At 46.8% G+C, this 23051-nt stretch overlaps 1 long non-coding RNA gene across 3 annotated transcripts in view; it reads right to left on the bottom strand.

Moving 5' to 3' along the window:
* The window catches only part of LOC308358579, a 74751-nt gene that overhangs the window by 22109 nt on the left and 29591 nt on the right, over positions 1-23051 (bottom strand). For all 3 annotated transcript variants that reach the window (XR_013968324.1, XR_013968325.1, XR_013968326.1), the window contains 3 exons: positions 20678-20881; positions 4196-4324; positions 3827-3911 (listed from right to left, as the gene is read on the bottom strand). This is a non-coding gene — a long non-coding RNA (uncharacterized lncRNA). The remainder of the gene's footprint in view (positions 1-3826; positions 3912-4195; positions 4325-20677; positions 20882-23051) is intronic.

Raw genomic sequence — 23051 nt, forward strand, 5'->3', positions numbered from 1 at the left:
TCAGCTGCAGCAACTTCTTCCTGGAAACACCACCAAAGGCAAGGGAAGCAAGGGCAAAACTGAACTCTTGGAACTTCATCAAGATCAAAAGCTTTTGCACAACAAAGGAAACAGTCAACAAAACCAAAAGACAACCGACAGAATGGGAGAAGATATTTGCAAATGACATATCAGATAAAGGGCTAGTATCCAAAATCTATAAAGAACTTATCAAACTCAACACCCAAAGAACAAATAATCCAATCCAGAAATGGGAAGAAGACATGAACAGACCTTTCTGCAAATGGCCAACAGACACATGAAAAAGTGCTCAACATCACTCGGCATCAGGGAAATATAAATCAAAACCACAATGAGATACCACCTCATACCACTCAGAATGGCTAAAATTAACAAACGACAGATGTTGGTGAGGATGTGGAGAAAGGGGAACCCTCCTACACTGTTGGTGGGAATGCAAGCTGGTTCAACCACTCTGGAAAACAGTATGGAGGTTCCTCAACAAGTTGAAAATAGAGCTACCTTATGACCCAGCAATCGCACTACTGGGTATTTACCCTAAGGATACAAAAGGGGCATGTACACCCAAATGTTTATAGCAGCAATGTCCACAATAGCCAAACTATGGAAATAACCTAGATGTCCATCAACAGATGAATGGATAAAGAAGATGTGGCATGTGTGTGTGTGTGTGTGTGTGTGTGTGTATTATTTGTAATACTATGCAGCCATCAAAAGAAATGAAATCTTGCCATTTGTAATGATGTGGATAGAACTCGAGAGTATTATGCTAAGTGAAGTAAGTCAATCAGAGAATGACAATTATTATATGATCTCTGATATTAGGAATTTGAGAGGCAAGGTGGGGGTCATGGGGGTAGAGAGGGAAAAAATGAAACAAGATGGGATGAGGAAGGAGACAAACTATAAGAGACTCTTAATCTCATGAAACAGAGGGTTGTGGGGGCTGGTGAGGAAGGGATAGGGTGGCCGGGTTATGGACACTGGGGAGGGTAATTGCTGTTGGTGAATGCTGTGAATTCTGTAAGCCTGATGATTCACAAACCTGTACCCCTGGGGTAAATAATACATTATATGTTAATAAAAATTATTTTTAAAAAACTCAGAAACTGGTTTGGTACAAGGGGAAAAGTTACTTGGAAATATGTTTCTTAAAACTTATGGAATCATATTTTGCATAATCTGAAATTCTACTGAGTTCACTATTTGTAGGGCTACTGACAAAGCATTTTTTTAAGATGGAAGAGTAATTTAAACTTTTCATTAAAAGCCTTTTCAATCTCAAAAAAAGAGAGAGAGAGAGAGAGACAGACAGAGAGAGAAATCTTGCCATTTTTGACAACAGGGATGAATGCAGAGGATATTATAAGTGAAATATGCCAGTCACAGGAGGATAAACACTACAAGATTCTACTTAGATGAGGTATCTAAAATCGTCAACTGCATAGAAGCAGAAAATGTAAGGATGTGTGCCAGAGGCTGAGAGGACGAGGAAATGGGGAACTGTCATTCAACTGGTATAAAATTTCAGTTATACAAGATGAGCAAGTTCTAGAGATCTGCTATACAACAGAGTATTTATGGTTAACAACACTGTATTGCATACTTTAAAATACATTAAGAGGACAGATGTCATGTTAAGTGTTTTTACCACCAAATACACACACACATACACACACACACAAAAGAACATTGGGAAATGTTTGGAGGTGATGGATATATTTAGTCCTTTGACTGTGGTGACAGTATCATGGGTATATGCATATGTCTAATCACATTGATATGTATATATTACAGGCATGAGATTTTCTGCATCTCAATTATACCTCAATAAAGCTTAGATGTAGACGTAGTAAGACAGATATACATACAGATATAAAGTTAAATTTTTTTTATTTTTATTTATTTTTTATTTCTTTTCAGTGTTCCAAAATTGTTTATGCACCCCACCCAGTGCTCCATGCAATACATGCGGACTTTTACATTTATGTTTACAAGGGAGGTTGACCTGTAGGCTTTGTTTGTTTACTACTTTTGTTAGGTTCACTGTAAAATTATGCTTGCTTTATGCAGTGAATTGGGAAGCTTTCCATCTATAATTATTGCATGATCATCCTCTTCCCCTTAAGAGATTTAAATAAATTTCCTATTCAAGCATCTGTTTTAACACTTTTTTCACTTCCTTCCTTTGTTATTCAACTATTCTACCATTAAAATTCATCACATAAAATTTCCTAGAAAATCATCCATTTCAACACATCTATGTTAATATATACTATATTTTCTACCATCTTTTAACTTTTTAGAATACATGAATATTTCTCTTTTATTTCTAATGCTATCACATGTGTTTTTTCACTCTGTTTCACTTGAATAACTTCTCAAATGTCTTTCTCCCATTCTTATTCTTTGACAACCTTCTGCTTTGTCTTTATCAGTATCTTTCTAGGTGTATCTTGTTGTTGTCCTTCTAATTTATTGTGAGTTGGATGCTTAATTCATAAATTTTTATTCTGTGTTAATGATTTGGTATTTAAGGCTATATATTTTCCTCTTAGTGTAGCTTTGACCAAACACCACAAATTCCAGTTGATGGTATTATCATTGTCCTTATTTCCTAATGGCCCCTCAGTATTGCTTTGATTTCTTCTTTGAATTAGAAGTTATTTCAGAGAGCTTTTAATAATTTTCTTAAATTACTAATTAAGATTTTCAATGATGCTTTTTGTTCCTTTTGTAAGATAGAGTTACCTAGAATTGTTAGATTCTCTTTCTAGCCAATATATACGTTTTATGAGTATTTCAAGGGCTCTGATATAATCTCTCATTTTAAGAAACATCTCAATTTAAGAAACAATTTTATTATTTGAAACCCACCTCAAGCCATGGAATCTTTGCCTACAAAATCTGCCAAATACCAAAAAAGATGTCTTCAAGTTTTCTAGTACAACCATGGATCTTTCTACTTCTTCTACTCCTGATAATTTGCTTACCATATTTCACCCGAATGTCACTTGGCATGGTAGCATCCATGACTAGTTCAGTCTACGAGACTGTGAGCCCAATGAAGACAAGGAATCCTATCTGCCTTGCTTAACATTGAATCACCAGCTCTGGCTCAGTATTTATTGAATAAATCTAAGAAAAGAATTTACAAGTGACGGAGCATCATTCATCACTCATGATGAATAGTATACATCATTCATAAAAAAAAAAAAAAGTTTCTCTGCTGTAACTAACATTTTTAGCTTCAATTCTATTTTGTCTGATGCCAGTATTCTGTCCCCACATTTTCTTACTTCATTTTGCCTGATCTTATATATCTTATTTTAGCCTTTTTTCCCCCCTTGGCTTTTTTGTTTCCCTTCCTGTCCTATCCTTGATCTATAAAATCTATTGTATTTGTGATTGTATTCAGTAAGCCCTGATCCAGTTTAGAATTCAAGTACTAAGTGGTTTTAAGTGCTTCAAAAGTAATCTTTAACCTCTATGTTTAACTCCCACATTTTCCTAATTTTTAAAGAGGGAAGGGAAATTGTGTCTCTGGGTTCTCCTTTTTAACACACTGTAGTTAGCACATTTTTATTCTTTTCCTCCAGACCCCATGAGATTGTTTCTTCCCCAAATGCTCCTTAGACCACTGCTACATGAACTGAGATTTTATATTTGGATTATTAATTTTTGCATTACATATATATTTGAAAATATCACTTATCTTCAAAAGTTATTTTTTAACATTTGAATTAAGTTTTTCAAACATGGTCTCAATTATTTAGACCAGCATTTGCTAAATCATAAAATATACCTTGAAGTTTGTGCTGCCCCTCCCAGGCGAAAAGCTCGGCCTTCATCCCGCACAGACAATCCTTGGCCATGGGCCATTCTGGGTCCTAGGAGAAAGACAGAATTCCCCCAGGTAGTTCCAGTTCCCCATTCAGGTCAAACGTCTCCAGGGCCAAAAAGGCAGCCTTTTGAGAAAGCCGGTGTGTGGGATTGCTAAGAGCAGAGTACACGGAAGCTGGTAAAAAGAGAGGGGGTTCTGGATAGGACACCAGTGGTGTCAGTTACACCAACACCAGTGCAAGCAGTAGGGATCCCCAGGTGCTCCCTCCTGGCTAGGCAGAAAGCAGCAGCTGCACCTGCGGTTAGCAAAAGCCGGGCCCACCCTCCTTACCCGCTGCCTGTGCCCGTCCTCTCCTCATGCGGGAAGTGAGGGCATGGAAGAGGGCACACTTTGTCCTTGCCAGACTTTGCATCTATTTGTATTTGGGCAGAAGTTTCCACTAATGGGTTATCACACCACCTGCAACACAGAGGAAAGCAGGGCTGTTCTAAAATCCACACGCATAAAGTGAGGGTGTCTGATGCAGAATGTGCGCACGGGCTGAGCGCAGAGTTTACCACTTTATTAAAATTGTGATTGTTCACGTAAAGACTCAACCAGGTCACATATTAATAATTATCACTGACAATCTTTAACATCAGCCGAAGCCCACGAGTGAAGCAATATTACATCTCCCGGTCTCATTTATCTCACTGCTTATGGCCCCTCTGTGGTCAGCGCGCTGCGAGCTTGGCGGACATTTAATTATGAGCACATCATAAATGTAGCTGACAAGGCAGAGGCTGCCCGGGGATGCTCCTGGCAAGGGGGTCGCTGTGCGAAGTACTGACTTGATGCACCCGACGACAGGGCCAAGCAAAGACCACTTGTCCACGCTGTCCCTCTGCAGCTGCCCGCCACTGACAGCGGGCGAAGGGCCCCCAGGGGTGGCGCCCGGTGCACTCGGTCCTCGTGGACCCCTCTAACTTTAAGGTGTGCCGGCCACCTTGTCTTACAAACCTAAAGCCTGCGTATTCTCTCCTGTTCGCTCAGTCCCAAGAGCCCATTGGCTGACTAACCTCTGCCATTAGTCTCCAGCCATTTACCAACCCCTATCGGGGGTTGGCACCTTCTTTTATTAATTATTTTATGAATTTCTTCTCTTAGTGAATTTCCTTGGGGGTGAGCCTCCAGCCCACAGTGCCAGGGTCTAGGAGGCCCACCCCAGCCCACCCAACAGACCCCAGCGTCCCCCACTCAAAGCCCTCAGCTCTGACGAGGACAAAGGACCGTGAAGGTGTCAGGAGCACCCCACCACCCGCCCCCACGTGGGCAGTAAACAGCCTTGCACTGAATCAGAGGAGGACCCTGCGCGGAGCAGGCTTTGCATTTGCTTCCAATTAGCCGCTGTTCCGATGGGGTGGCCACCGTGTACCCTCATCAGGCCACACCTCCCTGCTCGGGCCCAGGCCCAGGGGACACAGGAGGTGGCCAAGGGTCTGCTGCCTCCCGGCTGCCGCCCTCGCAGGGGCCCGGGGTCCCATCGCTCCGCCGCCGCAGCAGGTTTGCGCGGAGAAGACAAAGCGTATAATCAGGGGCGCCGCAATGAAGGAGCTCTGAGGAGAAAGCTGAAAAGTAGCTATCATGTTGGCAGATAAATTCTACACACAATTATTCATTCCTAGCCTCTTGACATGTAGATTAATGAGTTTGATAACCCAGGCTTCTAAGAAGTAGATTCTACTGTGTTCGCCGGCTTTCTCCCCCTCTACCTACAAACAGCACACGGGTCTATGGAGGAAAAACAAATCGATACATTTGCAGTAGCCGTCACTGCTTTTTGTGATTGGAGCCCTACGTCAAAAATATGATGTGTCTTCTCCAAACTGCCTCTCTCCTTCCCGGGCTGGGAGAAGCTGGGGGGTGGTCCAGCAGACGCTGGAGCGGACCGCAGGCCTCAAATCTTGGCCTCCGCGGGCATCCTGGGCCTTCCGTGGTGGGCGGGGCGTGGAGCATTTCCAAGTTCGACGACCCCAAGGGCAAGAGCCTTTTGCTGAAACAGCGGGGACCTGCAGGCCATCCTTTGGGTTGGAGTGGTTCTAGACGTGGCCCTGTCTGTCCCCACTTGGCACCAGGACACCCAGGCCAAGAAAGTGTCCTGGGGGAGAAAATACATACAGGGGGCAAGGGGTGGATTTCATTGAAGATCAGTGAACACTGCACTCTGGGATTTATTCCCTCCGATGAGTCCAGACCCTGGCAAACAGGAACTAAATTCACTGGGCGCGTTTATCATCATGACTTGATTTTTATGCCATAATTGTCTTCCCCTACCCCCATCCAGCAGTGGGTAAGAGTTTGGAGATATATTTTGAATATCGAAGAGTGAATTTCCTTGATGTCCTCATGACCCACTTGGCAGAAGCTTGTAAGATCCTAATGCATTGAATTTCCTCTTCATCAGGGTTGGATGTTCTAAAAATAACACAGGCTTTTTGCAACAAGTTCAAAGAATATGGGAGGAAACAAATAACAAAGGTAATGTTTCTCCTGGCCTAAGGCAATCATGGTTGAAAAGCTATGTGCATCCCCTGGGACTCTTCCCTAGAAGAGTCCAGCCTCTGCAGAACTGGCTTCTCTGGGGCTGAGGCCAGTGTGTTGAGAGGAGGAGAGAGTAGAGAGGAGGGGCGTCCTCTGGCAAGCCCCTGGGAAACAGAGCAGACTTCACAAACCTGAACAGAGTGCAGCCTGGGCACTGGGCGGGCAGAGTCAGTGTCTGGGATCTTTGTGGATCCTGGGGGAGAGTGGGGACACATGGGGAGACATTAGCACAGGTGTTCGGCATGGCACCTTCTTTTATTCTATAGGGATAGGAATGAATAAAGCAAAAATTCACCCAGCCCAGAAAACTCCAATGAGATTTTTGATGAGCCATGTGGACGACTGGCTTAAGCACTTGTGGACGGGGTAACCCACTTTCCATCTGCTTCCAAACAGATACCTACCTGTAAGCTACGCAAAGAAGGTCAAGTCTCCCTATTCAAGCAGACTTGAGCAGAATCAAGGTATCTCAAGTGCATGGTCTCAGTGTCAGCATGGCCAAGTTTAGCAAATAAAAATTCAGGATGCCTGGTGAAATTTCAATTTCACATAAACAAATAAGTTTTTAGCATAAATATGTCCCCCAATATGTATAACACGTATTTTTAAAGTACCATTAGGAAACACTAAAATAAAATACTACAGGGAAAAATTTAATATTAGCATGTCGCATATGTGTTTGAAACAGAAAATGATTAGTTATCTGAAATTCAGGTTTTGGTTTTGGTTTTTGTTTTTAGTTTTCTGAAATTCAAATTGAACTGAACATCCTGTATTTCATCTGGCAATCCCTTTAGGGGTGTTTCTGTGCAAGTGCTCTGGACAGGACCAGAGTGTGACCAGAGAGCAAAGAGCAAAAGAGCAGAACTCCGAACACAGGACCACCACACACAGGTGCCGCTCGCCCCGCTCCTCCATCCAGGCTCTCCTCACACTCTGCCTCCCCCTGAGCCCAGAGCCCAAATCACCAGAGTAAATGAGAAACCACCACATCTAGATTCTGCAGCAGTGCCTACGAGACCTGAAGCTGGGCGTCAATCTCAGGATGGATACCAAGGCACGAAAAGATTAGGACTACCCCCCCCCCAGAGTTCTCCTTGACAAATACCTTCGTGCTCCCAAAATGCTGAGCCTCAGCACCTCCCCACGACCTGGCTGTGGCTTTTTCTAGAAGACGGTGGAAGTTTGGAAGTCCTCCTCTCCCACCTGGCCTGGCAGCCATCCCAGAACAGAAAAACATAATGCACTTGGGGAGGAGGGGGGAGCCAGCCCTGCTTTCTTTTTCAAATCACTTACGGCCAGACTGACTCATCTTCTCTCATAGACCAGAAAGTCTCACATCTTGTTGCTTCTTAATCATATGGAAACCTAAATATAGACATGTCTGCAGAAGGACAAGCCTGAGGAAACCAGTGTCCTCGTTCTCCCCAGGGAAAGCTTGGTTCTCACTCTTTTCTTCTGAATTGCTAGTGCTAGGCTGCCAGCAAGATTCGGTGCAGGACAGGGTCCTCCCTCGGCAGCGATCCTGTCCCAGTGGACTGGGCGGGGACCCTTCAGAGTCACGGAGGTAACGCAACCTGGCTCCGTGTCGGTGGCTGCATCTGGGTCCCACACAAACCCCTCACTCCCCTCTAAATACATCCAGCTTCCAGTCACCATGATAGTGGTGTAGTGACAGGGACACGAGGCATCTTGGCCGCATCACACAGAGCACCTTTGCCAAAGAGCTCGTTCCCTCCCATATGCCTTTGAGTATCAGCCCAGCACCAGAGAGTCCCAAGGAGATTCCTACAGCAAAGTCCTGCTGAGCACTCAGCTCACCCATGCACCCCCCCACCGGCACCCAGGAGACAGCGGGACCCACGCAGCAACAGGCTCTCCCACATTTTCTGCATCTGAGTGCTCCTTCCCTACATTCAATGCTGGGAAATAGCTCCAAAGATGCCTTTTGCTGGGAAATCGCTCAATACCATTCAGGAAGGGTCTTTAGGCCCCAGGGCTCTGAAGGCTGGGGGAAAGCAGCAAACTGTGTTGAAGAGGACACAGATGTGGATGAGACAAGCATCCATACAGTCTGGCAGATGTTAGCGTGTCCACGGAAAAAGGTTTTAGAAGAGATCAAAGTCACACAAGACTAGCCACTAAATGCCTTTCCAAAGCACAATGACAAATTAAGCCATGAGAATAATGAGACCAGGGAGAGAAGCCAACAGCCCCGCAGTCCCGAGAGCAAGGTTAGTGGGGGCAAACACAGGACTGCACCCCCCAGGGACCACGTGACCCTGTGCAGCAGGCAACGTGAGCAACAGGACGGGGATACCCCTCCTCCGTCGCCATGGCCTGCCCAGAACACACATCCCTCGACTACAGGCCCACACCTGGCAGCTCACAGTCCTCCACACAGCCCACAGTCTGATTTGATTTACAGAGTAGTTTGAAAATATTTGAAATCATTGCCAATGTTTAAAAATCAGGAAATTTCACAGGAAAAATCCAGATTTCTGGTTTCCCTTAAAAAAAATCAGAAGATTCAAAAAAAGAAAAAAAATCAGGAGATTCTGTGATCGTGGGGCTGTGTTCATCCAGCTGTCAGGAACCAAGGAACAGCCACCCACTTAGACAGGCACACGCTTGCCAGCTGTCTGTGGTCCCCAAGCTCCCTAGAGTGAGATGCCTGCTCTGTGGGACAAGGGAGGCCCTGCCCCTGGTCCCCAAGACCACAGCAGGAACACAGAAAACCTCTGCCCTCCCCAGCGGTTCCCCCCTTCCCACCCACCAGAAGAACCATCATTCAAAGCCATAATGACAGGTTTTCTCACTTTAGATCCCCCATGACCTGAGATTTACCATCTACAACCGTCCTAGCAGCATCAATTAATAAAACAAACAACTCCAGAGTCTTGGAAACCATCTAGAAAATAATTGAAGTAAAAGAACCACTTTAGACAAAACTGGAACAAAGTCACACCCAAGGTCCAAGATAACAGTGAAGGTATGAGTTACATACCCATTTCACAGACTGTGTAAACTGATGTCACAAGCCCATTTCCCCCTGACTGTTTTTCTTAACTTCCAGGATAATTGGCCCACCAATGGGGGTGGAGGGGAGGGAAGTTCCATCACTGGGTTAAGTGTTGAAGGGGAAAAAAAGTTCTGATTGGCTGATTCAGGAATTGGGATTCTGGGCAGAGCTTTACAAAAGGATAATGTATCTTTAAGCCTAGGTGCCCTTCAGGGAATGTATTGGATAAATGTCTTCTGAAAAGCCTGTAAATATTCCATTGCCTCACTGTCATTACTACCATGAAATGATAATGAAGCATGAAAGAAATATAATTCCATATTCAGATGACAGCATTAGCCTCCATAAGCAAACTGAAATATTTATTAGTAAAATGTTCAGTATCTACGCCTGTAATCTAAAAAAAGGACAAAAATGTTTTATAATAAAAAAGAGATTGAATGCAGAGGTAAAATCTGGTTGGCTGATTTTATTGCTTATTATTAAATCCTGGCAAAACAATTATTTTTTTCTTTTCATTAGTAAGACACCCAAATTAAAACTATGCCCTCCGGCTGCAAGGTTTACAGTAGTGATTAAAAACAAGGGATTGTGATGCATGGGGCTTTTGACAATGGCATAATCAAATTCATTCATATTGTTCAATCTTTCACTGACAAATATTTTTACAGTGAAATATACCAAACAAAGAATCACATACAACAACTATCAATACAGAGAAATTAGGAAACCTTGTTATTATTTAAAGAGCGAAGTGATACAATGTTGCTATAATCTTGAATACAAACATTATAGTGTAGTTAATTAGGGTAATTATTGCCTAAATTGTGCTTAATTGTCTTATAGTGAATAGGATGTGTGAATGAAGCTTTTTGAGCCTTTTACAATACAAAAGTGCCTCCAAACTATTTAGTTATAATTTAGTAAGTTTTGATAGTATTTCCTATAGGTCAGGAAATACATCTGAATACACGCTAAGAGATAAACACCAGCCATAGGCCTTGACCTCTGTTTCACCTTACTGGAAAAGAGGCGTAAGAGAATCATTTAGTACAACAGCGTCGCAGCGCGCTCCCGGACCCAGAGCACATTCCTTTAAGGAAAAGGGAGAGAAGGAGGAAAAAAAAAAAAAAACAGGTCTTTGAAGTGAATGAAAAATTAGAAATTCAAGTGACCACGATCAATTCTGAAACACTGCACAAAATTAATTACAGTTTTGCATCAGAAGCAGGAATGTAGATTTCAGACAGTCGGTGTCATTTATCTCGAGCTACACAATATACAAGGCGATTAAAAAGCCAAATCTGTCCCCACCTCCCAAGTCTAAGGCCTCTCAGAGGCTGTGAAGTACAAATGATTAAGTCCAAATTATGCAAGGGATTGTGCGGACGCTCCAGCCTGAATGGAGTGTGTGGCAAGTCACAGAAGCTGGAGAAGGACAGGTTTGCGGCTCTTTATCAAAATCCAGTCTGGTCACCACTGACGGAATCCAGATAAATTGCACAGAGATCTGACAGTGGCTGCAGAAAGCTAGCTCTGCAAAATCCAAATCTCTCATTTCTATGTGTTTTTAATTGCTTGCCTTAAATTTGCATTTTTATACAATTGGTTTAAAGGATTTATTCTATTCTATAGGCCACTCTGACCAAATTGCTTCCCATTTCACATGGAGTTGCTGAACCGTCTTGCGGGGAGCGGCGGGGATGGGGGAGAGATTTGGCTTTTGAATCACCTTTAACAAGAAAGCTCAATGTCCGAAGGAGTTCCGCAGCCCTCTCTGGCCCTCGGGACTAGCCCGAGAGGCCATCGGAGTCCAGGTGGCCCACAGATGCCCAGAGCCTTTGTCCCCAGAAGCAGCTCAACGAGCAAATACCCCAGAAGGAAACCCAGCCGCACCCTCCCTCCCTCCTTCCTCCGGGGCCCCACACTCATTAGCCCCCCTTTGGAAAAGGCAGGACGTGCATGTGTTCAAAATACATCTTATTCTGTTGTCAAAACTAAGTCAGTATTAGAAAGGCTGACAGATTTTTCCCGACTCCAAGAAACCACACATGGTGTGTCACACACACACACAACACACACACGCACACACGCACACGCACACACACGCACAAGCTGGGTGCCTGCTTCATTTAACCCTGCATTCATAACCGACTTATTAACACCAGAGATTGCCAAGTGAGAAACTGTCATTTTAAGATTTGCAAATTGAGCCTCACCTAACGAACTCTTAGATTCTGAGCAATTGCCTCGAGGTGCTGGTGAAACCCCAAACTGCCCTCAACCAGCTATGCCTTACTAAGCTGTGCCTGGCTTCAGCTGGGTCCTCACCACCTGTCCCTGCCGAATCTCCCCATCCTTATCCTTGAAGATCTCTTAAACACATCTGGAGATGTTGGGTCACAGCAGCTTCTCCTCACCCCTCTCTCGTCTGAGCAAGTCTGTTTATCCCCATGGTCTCATGAGCAAATGACTGCTGGGCCCATGAAGGTCACAGAAAGAGAAAGACTGTTTAGGAAGAAACCATCTCCTGCTCCCCCTTTGGGGAAAGACATGGAAACAGATAGTCCTTCACTTCCTGTGGGAAACCCACAATGAGAGCACAGTATAGACAGCGTCTGACTCTGCTCCCCCATTTCAGGGACACTAGGGGGCAGTGGGGACTGTGGCTAACTTTAAACACCTGATCCCTTTGAAGGTGGGCAGTTGTAGCCCCGTTTGAATAGACAGTCCTGCAAAGAAAAACTGCTCCACATGGCCAGATAGTCTGAATTTTTGATGAAAACTGGAAATCTGGACGTTTTCCGACAATTTCTTCGTTTTTTTTAAACATTGGTTCCCTTTTTTAAAGTAAACAAAAGAACCACTCTGCTAGCTAAATAAAAAAATACTCCAGTGGCCAAATCCAGCCCAGGGCTCCCAGCTTGTGGCTTCAGGCCCACACCCAGGATGGATATAAGCATTATCATTGCTAAATGGTTATAAAGGAGACACCTTAGGATTCTAAAGGGCAGACTACCCCCTCCCCCAATCCCCTGGTCAAAAGGACACTGGAACAGCAGAGCCTGAATTCCTCCCACCCCTTGCACTAGCCACTCCCCAAGAGCCCAACAGAGTGACCAAGAACACTCGTGACCTAGGAGGTCCTGTGGGTTTTGGCCCAGCTCAGGGTCTATTCCCACATTGCATTCAGGTTCTAGAACCAACCTTGGTTCACCTTCCTTTTTTTTCTAATCCTTGGGCTTATGGAGAAGTTAGGTACATGCCTAAAAACCTGTGAGTCCAAGATGTGCACTCAAGTGTGCAGGCCCCGACCACCCCCAGTCCCCCGCTACTCTGGGCGGGCTGGACTCCGGTGTGTGTAAGGCCGGCTTCCACGCCTCTCCTCCTGCCGGCTGTGCTGCACTCCCTCTCTAGACGGACTTGCCCACCGCCCCAAGCAGCTCAGTGGCATGTATTAGAGAGAGAAATATGTGCTCAGCAACTGTGGGGTGCCCTCAAGCTGCTTCCTGCTGGTGCCCATCAGTAACCCTTTATAGAGTGAGGAGGGAGGGAAGGTGCTGGGCTGGGTCCCCAGCCCAATGTCTCCCCAAAGCAACTGATAACTCACTGCTGATTGCTAGAAAACACTCAGCTCCCACCCCCTGGCTTCTCCCTGTCCTAACTCTCCTGACCATCTGAGAGCCATGGCAGCAATCACAGGAACTCAGGGGTCTCTGCAGAGCATCCTGTTCATGCCCTGAATCAGTTATGCTCCACCTTGGGCTAAGCAAATATGCAGAATCCGAACCACAGAGTTGCTCTGGCACCTTGGGCAAGTCATAGGAGCTCAGAGCTTCTGTTGGTGCATCTAGAAAGATAGTTTATTCCATCTGCCTTACAGGTGCTGAAATAATTAAATCTGCTGTTCATAAATGTCAAAGAACCAAATGAATACCCAGGATGAGTCCTTGCTCTTTTTAGGCTTATGCGACCGTTTAGACAGTGGGCAAAGACTGGGGTCAGCCTCGAGCCACAGACCTCCTGCCTCAGGATAGCCACGCAAGGCCCTTTTGAAGTGTCACCTGGTTGGTCCAAGTCAAATAAGCATCTGACTCTTGGTTCCAGCTCAGGTCGTGATCTCAGGGTCCTGAGATCAAGCCCGCATCGGGCTCGACACGGCATGGAATCTGCTTAAGATACAAATGTAGTGATCCGAAGGGGCACGTGCAATGTCCACAATAGCCCAATTATGGAAAGAACCTAGATGTCCATCCAGATGAATGGATAAAGATGTGGTATATATACACAATGGAATACTATGCAGCCATCAAAAGAAATGAAATCTTGCCATTTGCAATGATATGGATGGAAATAGAGGGTATTATGCTGAGTGAAATAAGTCAATCAGAGAAAGACAATTATCATATGATCTCCCTGATATGAGGAATTTGAGAGGCAGAGTAGGGGGGGTTGGGTGGTAGGGAAGGAAAAAATGAAACAAGATGGATGGGACTGGGAGGGAGGCAAACCATGAGAGACTCTTAATCTCACAAAACAAACTGAGTGTTGCTGGGGGGAAGAGGGGTCGGGAGAGGGTGGTTGCATTACGGACATTGGGGAGGGCATGTGCTATGGCGAGTGCTGTGAAGTGTGACGATTCACAGACCTGTACCCCTGGGGCAAATAATACATTATATGTTAATAACAATAATTTTTAAAAAAAGATGGTCTCTCCCTCTGCCCGTCTTAAAGAAATAAAATCTTTTTTTTTCTTTTTAGAAAATGCAATCAATAAAAAGTAAAATAATCATAGTAATTTTTAAAAAAGAAAAAAGAAAGTCCCTCTGTAGGAGTTTCAGGATGCATTTAATAGGCTCTGGTTGGGGAAAGGGGGAACATAAGAAAATTAGAGCATCTGGTTCCTACCCTCAGGAGCTTGTAATCTATGCAGGGCAGGGATGATGGTGGGATACAGGCTGTGAGGCCCAGGCACCTCCAAGTCCAGGTTCATAGGCAAGAGCTGCAGTCCTGACTGCCCCAGCCTGGGAAATCAATTCCCAAAGGCTCCTCCCAGAACCAAAAATGGGGAGCTATTACTTTTGATGTTTCTGTCATTTGAATCTCCTGAAAATAAATACTCACCTTCCTCCAGGTGGGGAGAGGCCCAGGGAGGAGCCCCTTTCATTCGCACATCCCCAGGTGACTGTGAGGTGAAGGAATCTCGGTCGGTTCACTGCGCCAAGCCACCTGGGTTGTTGTGCCAACAAAATGAGATGGCATTTGAGAAAGGGCCTTATAAACGATCAGTCTTATGAACTATTCTGGTTTTGTCCTCATCCAAGGGATTATATTCTATAAGCTCAAAGTACTAAAGAGACAACAGAAGGGTTGGCTTTGGGAATCTATGAATCAGAGAGCTCAGGGTTTAACAACTTAAGAAAGCATTTTTTATGATATCACAAGTTTGAGTGAGTTCAGGCAATATTTATCTACAACATTTTTTTCACTCTGCATCATGATTTAAGCTGCAAGAATTCACTCTGTGAAATTAACAGAATGTCTGTCTTGCCGTGGATTACACAAAATTGGAACCAATTGACATCCACGTTAATACCTCCAAACCACCCCTCCTGACAGGCCAGGATGCTGTGAATTCAGTTGAATAAGCAAATTCTCTTCCAGGCGGGAAAAGACAACCCTTCCCTGCATACCCCGTTCACCCTCTGGAGCAATACCCCTTGTAGAGTCAGAATCAGGGGGTAGACTTACAATGAGAAAATGGAGGATCAGAGAGGTGGAGTGACTTACAGAAAGTCTCACAGCAAGTTAGTGACCAATCTAGGGCTATTAGTTAGAAGTTAGAATGCCAATCTAGGGCTCGCTCTCTACTTCCCCAGAGTGGAAGAGTCCCTCTTCTGAATATCTCCATGTTCACAGGGGCTTTGCTAGACCTCGGAGGAGGGAAAGGTCAGCCATCCTCAGACTTGAGGGCACTACCTGCCTGAATGGAACTCCTGAGCTCCCTGTGAGCTCCCCCATGTGGCTGGGTGTGCTGGAGGAACCACACTCAGAGGCATGCAAAGGCATCTGCAGAGTTAGAAGGGGAAACTCAAGCAGAATGTTCTCAAGCCCTTCAGGAAACATGGGGGGAACAAATCTCAAATTACAGGAAAACTTGCCTGAGCATAGCTGCTTAGAGGGTGTATGCGTGGTCATCTCTGAAAAATTCCAGAAGAAAGAATACCCCATCTCAATTACAGAGAGATGCTCAGAGATAAAGTTCACAGGGTATTTTTATCGGCCCTGTCCTTGGCAATGTACCTTAGAGAGACTCTCAAAATGACAATGCAAATGGGATGATTTTCATTTCAAATTAGCTATTGGATCCCTCACAATCCAAAGCTTAGTCTTCTAGGAGAACATGTGTTGCCAGAAGCAATGCATCACATTGTTAAATAAGAGCCAAATAAGTTTCATTAGAAAAGAGAAAGATCCAGGGGTCATAGTGGGCCACTACTGATGACGAGTCGGGATCATGAGGCAAAGTGGAAAGAAACTCAACCCTAGAGTCCAAGGCCCTACTGTGCAACCAACCTTGGACAGTCCTTTCTTTAGGTCTCCATTTTTTCAGCCATAAAATGGGAGTTAAATAATATCCCTTCCATCTTCCTCTTAAGGTTGGTTTGGGTGCTCAAAAGATAGAACACAGGTGACAGCATTTGGAAAGCCTGAGGCAGCACACATGCATCAGGGTTTCCTGCTGACATGCTGGTCTTCAGGACTAGCAAAATTATAGAGCTGATCCCTCTTAATGTGGTTTTTGACACTTATTTTAAGAAGAAACTTAAGAATATTCACAATGTGGAATTTTCCCTGTGTTCTTCCTTTTACCCTTTAAAATAGGAACTATGTGAGTAACTGTGGTTTCAATCATAATAATAGCTATCATTAAAATCACAGAGCTCACTCCCAGCCCTCACTCCCAGCTGGAGAGAGTCAGCTTCTGCAGGTCAGCATAAATTGTAGGGTCAGATTAGAGGCCCAGCCTTGGCACAAGTAGAGAAAGGAGAGGGTCGGTGCACACTGTCTGGTCTGTCACCCTCTCGGGCGCTGCAAGATGGAAGCCCGCACAGGGGAGAAGCGAGGTGCCCCTGCTGGTGGCCGGACAGCCCCAGACATTCAGGTGAGGCCAACCCAGACCATCCACTGTCTGGAGCCCTCCAGCTCACTACACGTGTGTGTGAGCAAGCCTAGCAGAAACCATGAGGCTGGCAAAGGCAGTGGAATCGCCTAGAAACCCCCAGAATGGTGGTTTCTTTAAGGCACGGGTTTGAGGGTGTTTGTTACACAGCAGTGGCTGAGACATCAGTCAAACAACCTCATCCTGCAGGTGAAGGGATGGGCCCAGAAGACCTCCCTGCTCTCACCTGTGCAACCTCAGCCCCTTTGACCCACTCCCCTTGAAGACTCCAGAGCGAAAGCTCCAAATGCAAATGTTACCATGTCTCTGCCTCCCCAGGATCCTGCATGGCTCCTCGGCACCCCAGAATTGCCCACACTCTTCCTCACCTGGCAGCCCTGGACCCAACCTTCCACCTCTGCCTTTCCAGGTGAATTCCGCAGCAGGGGTCCTCAGCCACCGTCAGTGGTTCTCCCAGGACAAAGCCCCCCCGAGCCTGGTGCTAAGGGGAGCAAAGCTCCCGGAGAGACGAAGGCAGCTGTCCCCACGCTGCCTCGGACTGGGATGCTGGCCCTCCAAGCACCCTCCCATCACCTCCCCCACTGCCACTGCTTCCTGTACTGTCACTCGGCATCTGCTCTGTCATTGGAGTTCTGTCCCCAGAGATCAGGGCCTCTTCCTCACCTTAGGACACCCCACACAGCCTGGCATTGGGTCTCGGGTTCCAGGGGCACGGGTGAGAGCTTGCTGTGGCTGCTGGTGGTAATACTTAATAGCCCTAGAAGTGTCACACAAGGAGGGTTGGGAAGGCATGACAAAATTGAAAGCGCCGAGTTCAAGTTATGCCCCTTTTGCTTGCCACCCTGTGATCAAGGGGCAGGATGCCTACCAGTTCAGACTCCCAGTTTCCTCGTTTGCAAAACGGAGCTGAGAAGTCTTGCCTGATCCACAGGGATACTGTGAGAGCTGAAAGTAACTGCAGGTTCGTCTAGACTATAGCTAGCTGGACAGACTGACGGTTTAGCATGCTCACTACAACCACCACTATGTAACAACGAGGCCCGCCCTCTACATCCAGCCCAGAGCCAACATGCCCTGCCCTGCCAAGTGCAACTTGCACTGCACATGCCCATGTGCACCACCTCCTGCCTCTCCCCACAGGGAAAGGCCATCCAGCATCGCTGGTGAGGGGAGGCTACTATGTCTCTCTGCTTCTTTGATTTGATTTCAGAAATCTGCAGGAGGTGGCCCCCAGAATGGAGGTGGCTTCTCTTCCCCACCACATTTTGGAAAGGCACCCTCCTCCCCCACCCCGACCCCAAGCAGGGACTCTGGGGTAATCAGAGGTTTAACCACCTTGACCCATTTCACAGATCTAAGCAATCCTCAAAACCACATCTCTAGTCATGGGGAACAAGCATCATAATCCTTTAAAAAGGAAGGCCTATCCTAGACTCAGCCTGACGATCCTGATGGCACAGATGACAGCAGTCCCTAGAAAGTGGGGGTTCAAGGTCGTTGAACCCCCAGCCCTGTCTGCACTGTGTGTGCAGCCCCAGCTCCCAAGCTTCACTCCCTAAACCTTCCACCACGTGCTTGGCGGTGTCACGGGGACTGTGAGGCGCTGCCTTGGAAAAATGGAAATGCAATTGTCCGGCCAATAAAAAGCATTCCTGTATGTAATCCCTGTAATAGATTTTTAAATTCTCAGTGCTGACACACTGTTATGTGTTCACGGTTATTATCTGTCCACTTCCAAACCTTAAGAGGTTAGATTGTTTAAAGATTTGTTAGCTATGAACTGCTTAAAGAAGGCAAACTATAAACTCCTGGCTAATTGAAAAATAGCATTTTATCAGATTCTCCTCTGATATTATATTGTAATGGTCGTACTTAGAGCACTCTCAATACTTCAATAAGTGGGGAAATTAAAAAAATAACATCTTCAGGGCTTTGCAGAAAATGTGGCTGTTACCAATTTATACTGCTTTTTTAACCATTATTTCCGTATATTTCCCACAATGCCTCGGATCCGAAGCAAACAGAAACTGAGTGATTACCCCAAAGTGTGCTAGATGAACTGGAAAAAGTCTATTCAAACAAAGCTCATTAGTTCTGATACCTCCAGGGCTATGACAAATTAAGCGCTGGTGAGTGTGCTTGCAGACAAAAGGAGGATGGCAAAAACTAGGGCTTAGCTAGGCACTGTGTCAATAAATTCCCCTGAAAAAGGTAAAAATTACAATTGGAGCTAAAATGGAATCCCTTTAAGGAGCATGTACAAAATAGATCATCCCTTCTTTCTTAAGTACATCTGTGAGCCCGCCTGTGATGAATTACTGCAGCCGGGAAGTGGCCACTCCAGAGGGCCTGCCTGGCCAGGTGCACCTCCCAGCCGCTGGCTGCTCGGCTGGCTTCGCCCTCACACCGCCAGCACCCAGACTTGGCCCCGCCCTGAGGAGGGCAGGAAAGCTGGGCCAGACTCCACCAGCAGAGTGTGCACACTTTCAAAGCTGCAGAGCTGGGATCGGCTTGCCCCCTGGGCTCCAGGCCAGCAGCCCCTGGGTCCTGAAGGGTTCCACAACCTTAAGGTAACCTTGCATTCCCAGCCAAAAGAGGAGTGTGCAATATGACCGTGGGCTCTTGCTTTCCTGGTTGGCGAATCCACTTATATGGAGAACCTTAGAAAATCCTGAAAAGTAGTTGTATTCATAATGAATCTGGAACAAAGAGGCTTTAGTAATTATCGAATGAATGAACAAGTGAGGGTAGGGCTATCTGATGAGGGAGTAAGACTGGGTCCAGGTGCTATCCTTGGGTTTTCTGGAGGATGTGGTGGCCCCATACGCCCAGCTGGCAAACGGTACCTCACTGTGCATTCTGACCTCATTGGCAGAATTTCTGCACCACAGAGAATCACAGCCTGACACTAATTCCCAAACCAACAACTAATTCCCAAACAAACAACAACTGAGGGGAAAACCTCAGAGAGCACCTAGTCCCCAGGCCAAGAATGACAAGAATGAGGGCCAAATCTGACCCACAGACTTTTTGCCCCATACAGTGCTGTTCTTTCTTTTTACTTGAAACACTTGCCACTTAAAAATTTGGAGATTTCTCACAAACGTTCAAATTCCCAGATTCTCCAGGAAGTGGAAAGATCTGGCCCAACTGGGCCCATACTGCCATGTGGTACAGAAGGCCAGGATAGGATTGCAGGTCCCCCACTTAGCAAGGATGCTCACGTCAGCAATTTGCCAGCCCCTCCCAGCACACCACACCTAAGTATTTCACCAACCCGGCATCTATGTGCACAGCCTCTGGTCTAGTCAATAGCAGACTTGGCAAAAATATGGCCCAGGGACTGGGGGTGGCTTTTGAGGCCCCCCGAGTGTCCCATGGCAATGCCAGGTAAGACGCCAAGTCTCAAAGTTTTCAGTGTCACACTCCCTGGAACCATCTACCACCAGAAAAGTGAAGTCTTCCCTCCTTTGTTTTGACTTCTATGCCTTGTTCATATTTCTCTCGATGTCCCAACCAGCCACCCATTCGGACAGGCAGGGACCAACCTTCGAGCCGCATTCTCTCGTGAAATCATCTGTGTGTGGTCCTCCCTCTACCCCGGATGCTGAGCCACTAAGGGCAGGGCGAGTGCAGAGACACCTCTGTCTACAGTGCCTGGTGCATGGTACATCCTCAGCAAAATCCCTATGTCCCTTTCATCACACGGCGTGAAGGCATCCTTCAGGTTCTAGGTCCCAATCCTGAAGGATGCATGTAGAAACGAAGCCCAAGACCACCATGAACACCAGCCTCTTCCTCAACACTTGACTCACCACTCACTTCCAGTCCCTTTTCTCATATAAACCCCCACATTGAGGGTTCCCTTAGGCCCAATGAGGCTACCAAGGGAAACATCTGTGGACCCCAGAAGGCAGGGAAATTACTTCCTTCTTTGTGATCCCCCTGCTTTGTGTACATGTTCCTTACATCTCCAGACCCAAAGACATGGAAGGGCAGTTCTTCTCCAGCTGACACACGATCTCACCTGCACGTGAACTTGTGGTTGCCCTTTGTAACTCTGCCTTAGCACGATGTGGCTGTGGCATGGAGGCAGGTACTCATGGGGGCCATGCAGGAAGCACGGAGCAGGAGGGGTGGGCACCCGTGATGGTGAGACAGCAGCACCGTGAAATGACTCTGTGCTCCATACCACCGTCCCCTGGACAGACAGTTCGATGCAATGCCTCTCCTGTTAGAAACAAGAGCACAGTGGAGTCGTATTGTTTACTTTTGCTTCTCAAAAGCTGAAAAACTGGTGGGGAGAAAGTAGGAATCCTGTGCCATCCAGGTGTTCCCATCACCTCGTCAAAACTGGTCTAAGGAAGAGGAAAAGTCAGAGGGGACAACAGGGTGGGACCCACGGCCTGCGTGGGTGTCTGAGCAGGACCCATGTTTCTGCCTAACCTGGTCTTCGTGTGCTCCAACGCCCTGCAGAGCTCACTGCTGCACCAACCACAAAGGACAGGACAGAGATGGGCATGTGGGGCTGAGGGAGGAAGGTCCCCTTCAGCCCTGTCCAGCTCCCAGAGGCTCAGGGCAGCACAGAAAGACACCACTGTTTCCCATACCCCTGGGAAGAAGGTGCAGTTCTCCAGGAGAGAAAGCACCACTCAGAGCTGGAGCTCCTGGCTGCAGGGTGAGGTGCTCACAGGTGCGGGCAACACTGAAGGATGTGGGGCCGGTCCCATGCCCACAAGCTCACCACCACTCCATCCCTGGGACAAGGGGATGGGCCATCCCAGAGGCAACTGGGCAGTTCCAAATTAACTGATTCCCCGGAACTGATTAGACTAGCACAATGTTTCCAGAAACATAAAGTCACAGTATCTCCCCCACCCACCTGCTACATCTGATTTGGTGGGCCAAGAACTCATGACCACCACCCACCGGTTCATCCACATCCACTCTCCTGTCACCCCAGAGTCTGTTGAAAAGTGTCTCTACCAGGGGGAGGAGCCCGCTGCTGCCCGGTGACCACATGGCCAGCAGAGTGCCAGGACCAGAGGGCGTCTTGACGACAGGGCAGCAGCAGGACCTTCGAGTGAAGTTTTGCAGCTCATCGATAGCTGAGGCAGAAAGACACACCTGACAGGGCTTTGGCAAGTGGCCGGGCTGGTAGCCTGGGTGATGGGGCTGTTGGCGGGGGGGGGGGGGACTCTGCAGCCCACTGTGGAATCCCAGTATCTCTTCCTCCCAGAAGGGCAAACTCCACACCCATCCCTGGGGCGTGCCGCCCAAGCGTCCCACTCTTTGGTGCCGTTCCCAAAGTGTACCCCCAGGACCATGGCGGGGAGGAGGACTAACCTGTCGACTTGCGCTCTGTTGAGGGCAGCTCTGTGGGGCTCCCTGAGAGCTGCTCCGTGCCACAGGGAGGAGGATGGCACATGAGCCACTCACTAGGGCCCTCCCTATCCTTTTGTCCCTACTTCCAAAGCTCCACTCACCCCTTTGTCCTCTCAGCGTATCTTCCCTTTGAATTTGTGCAGTCCCCTCTTCACTCTGCTCCTCCCTACCTCCTTGAAAATCCCTTCTGGGTCCTCCGTAATGGAAGAATTCGCGGAAATTCTGACCACAACTTTCCTGGCTTTCATGCCTCTCCCCATTGGCCTTAGGGTCCGCACCTCCATGGGAGTGACCGCCATGTATCCAACTCCCACCCAGCCTCTCTCCCAGAGCCAGCCTCTCACTCCCACCTGCTGGACATGCACTCAGACTCATGTAGTGCCAGTGTCTCTCATCTCCATCTGTGAACAACCTATGTCTGAAACGGTGCCCTCACTCCCCCCTGGAACCCTAAGGCCAGGTGAGGCAGGAGGAGAAGAACCCGCACTCTCCAGCAGCATCAGCCTTCCCCGCACACCTTACCAGGGCATTTTCACAATCTTTCCTTAACTTCTGCAGCATATTCTCACCATTTCTACATAGTACCCTTAAAAGAGGTCTTTTTTGTAGGGTTTGCTCAGAGAGAAAAGCCACCCCTCCCGGCCCACCACATCCCACTCATTTCTCCCTCTTCACCAATCTGCTTAAATGCCGCTTGCTCAGGGAAGCCAGCCCTGACCACCAAGACAGGTGAGTCTCCCTGCAATCTGTTCTCTTTCTTCAAAATATTTATCATGATTCCAATCGATAAATGACCTGTGCAATAATTAATCTAATGGGCCCCTTCTCCCTGCTAGACTCCAGAGTTCACAGCAGCAGTGATGAATGACCCCTTGTTTGCATGGTGCCTGTATACCACAGGCATTCAATAAGTGCTTGAATGAGAGAGAGCCAGGCACATTTATTCACTCAAGCATTTATTTTGAATACATGTGAAAACTGGCCACAAGCAAACTGGGATTTTTATTATATATCCT

This window comes from Martes martes, assembly GCF_963455335.1.
Source record: "Martes martes genome assembly, chromosome: 17".
In the NCBI taxonomy this organism is placed as follows: domain Eukaryota; kingdom Metazoa; phylum Chordata; class Mammalia; order Carnivora; family Mustelidae; genus Martes; species Martes martes.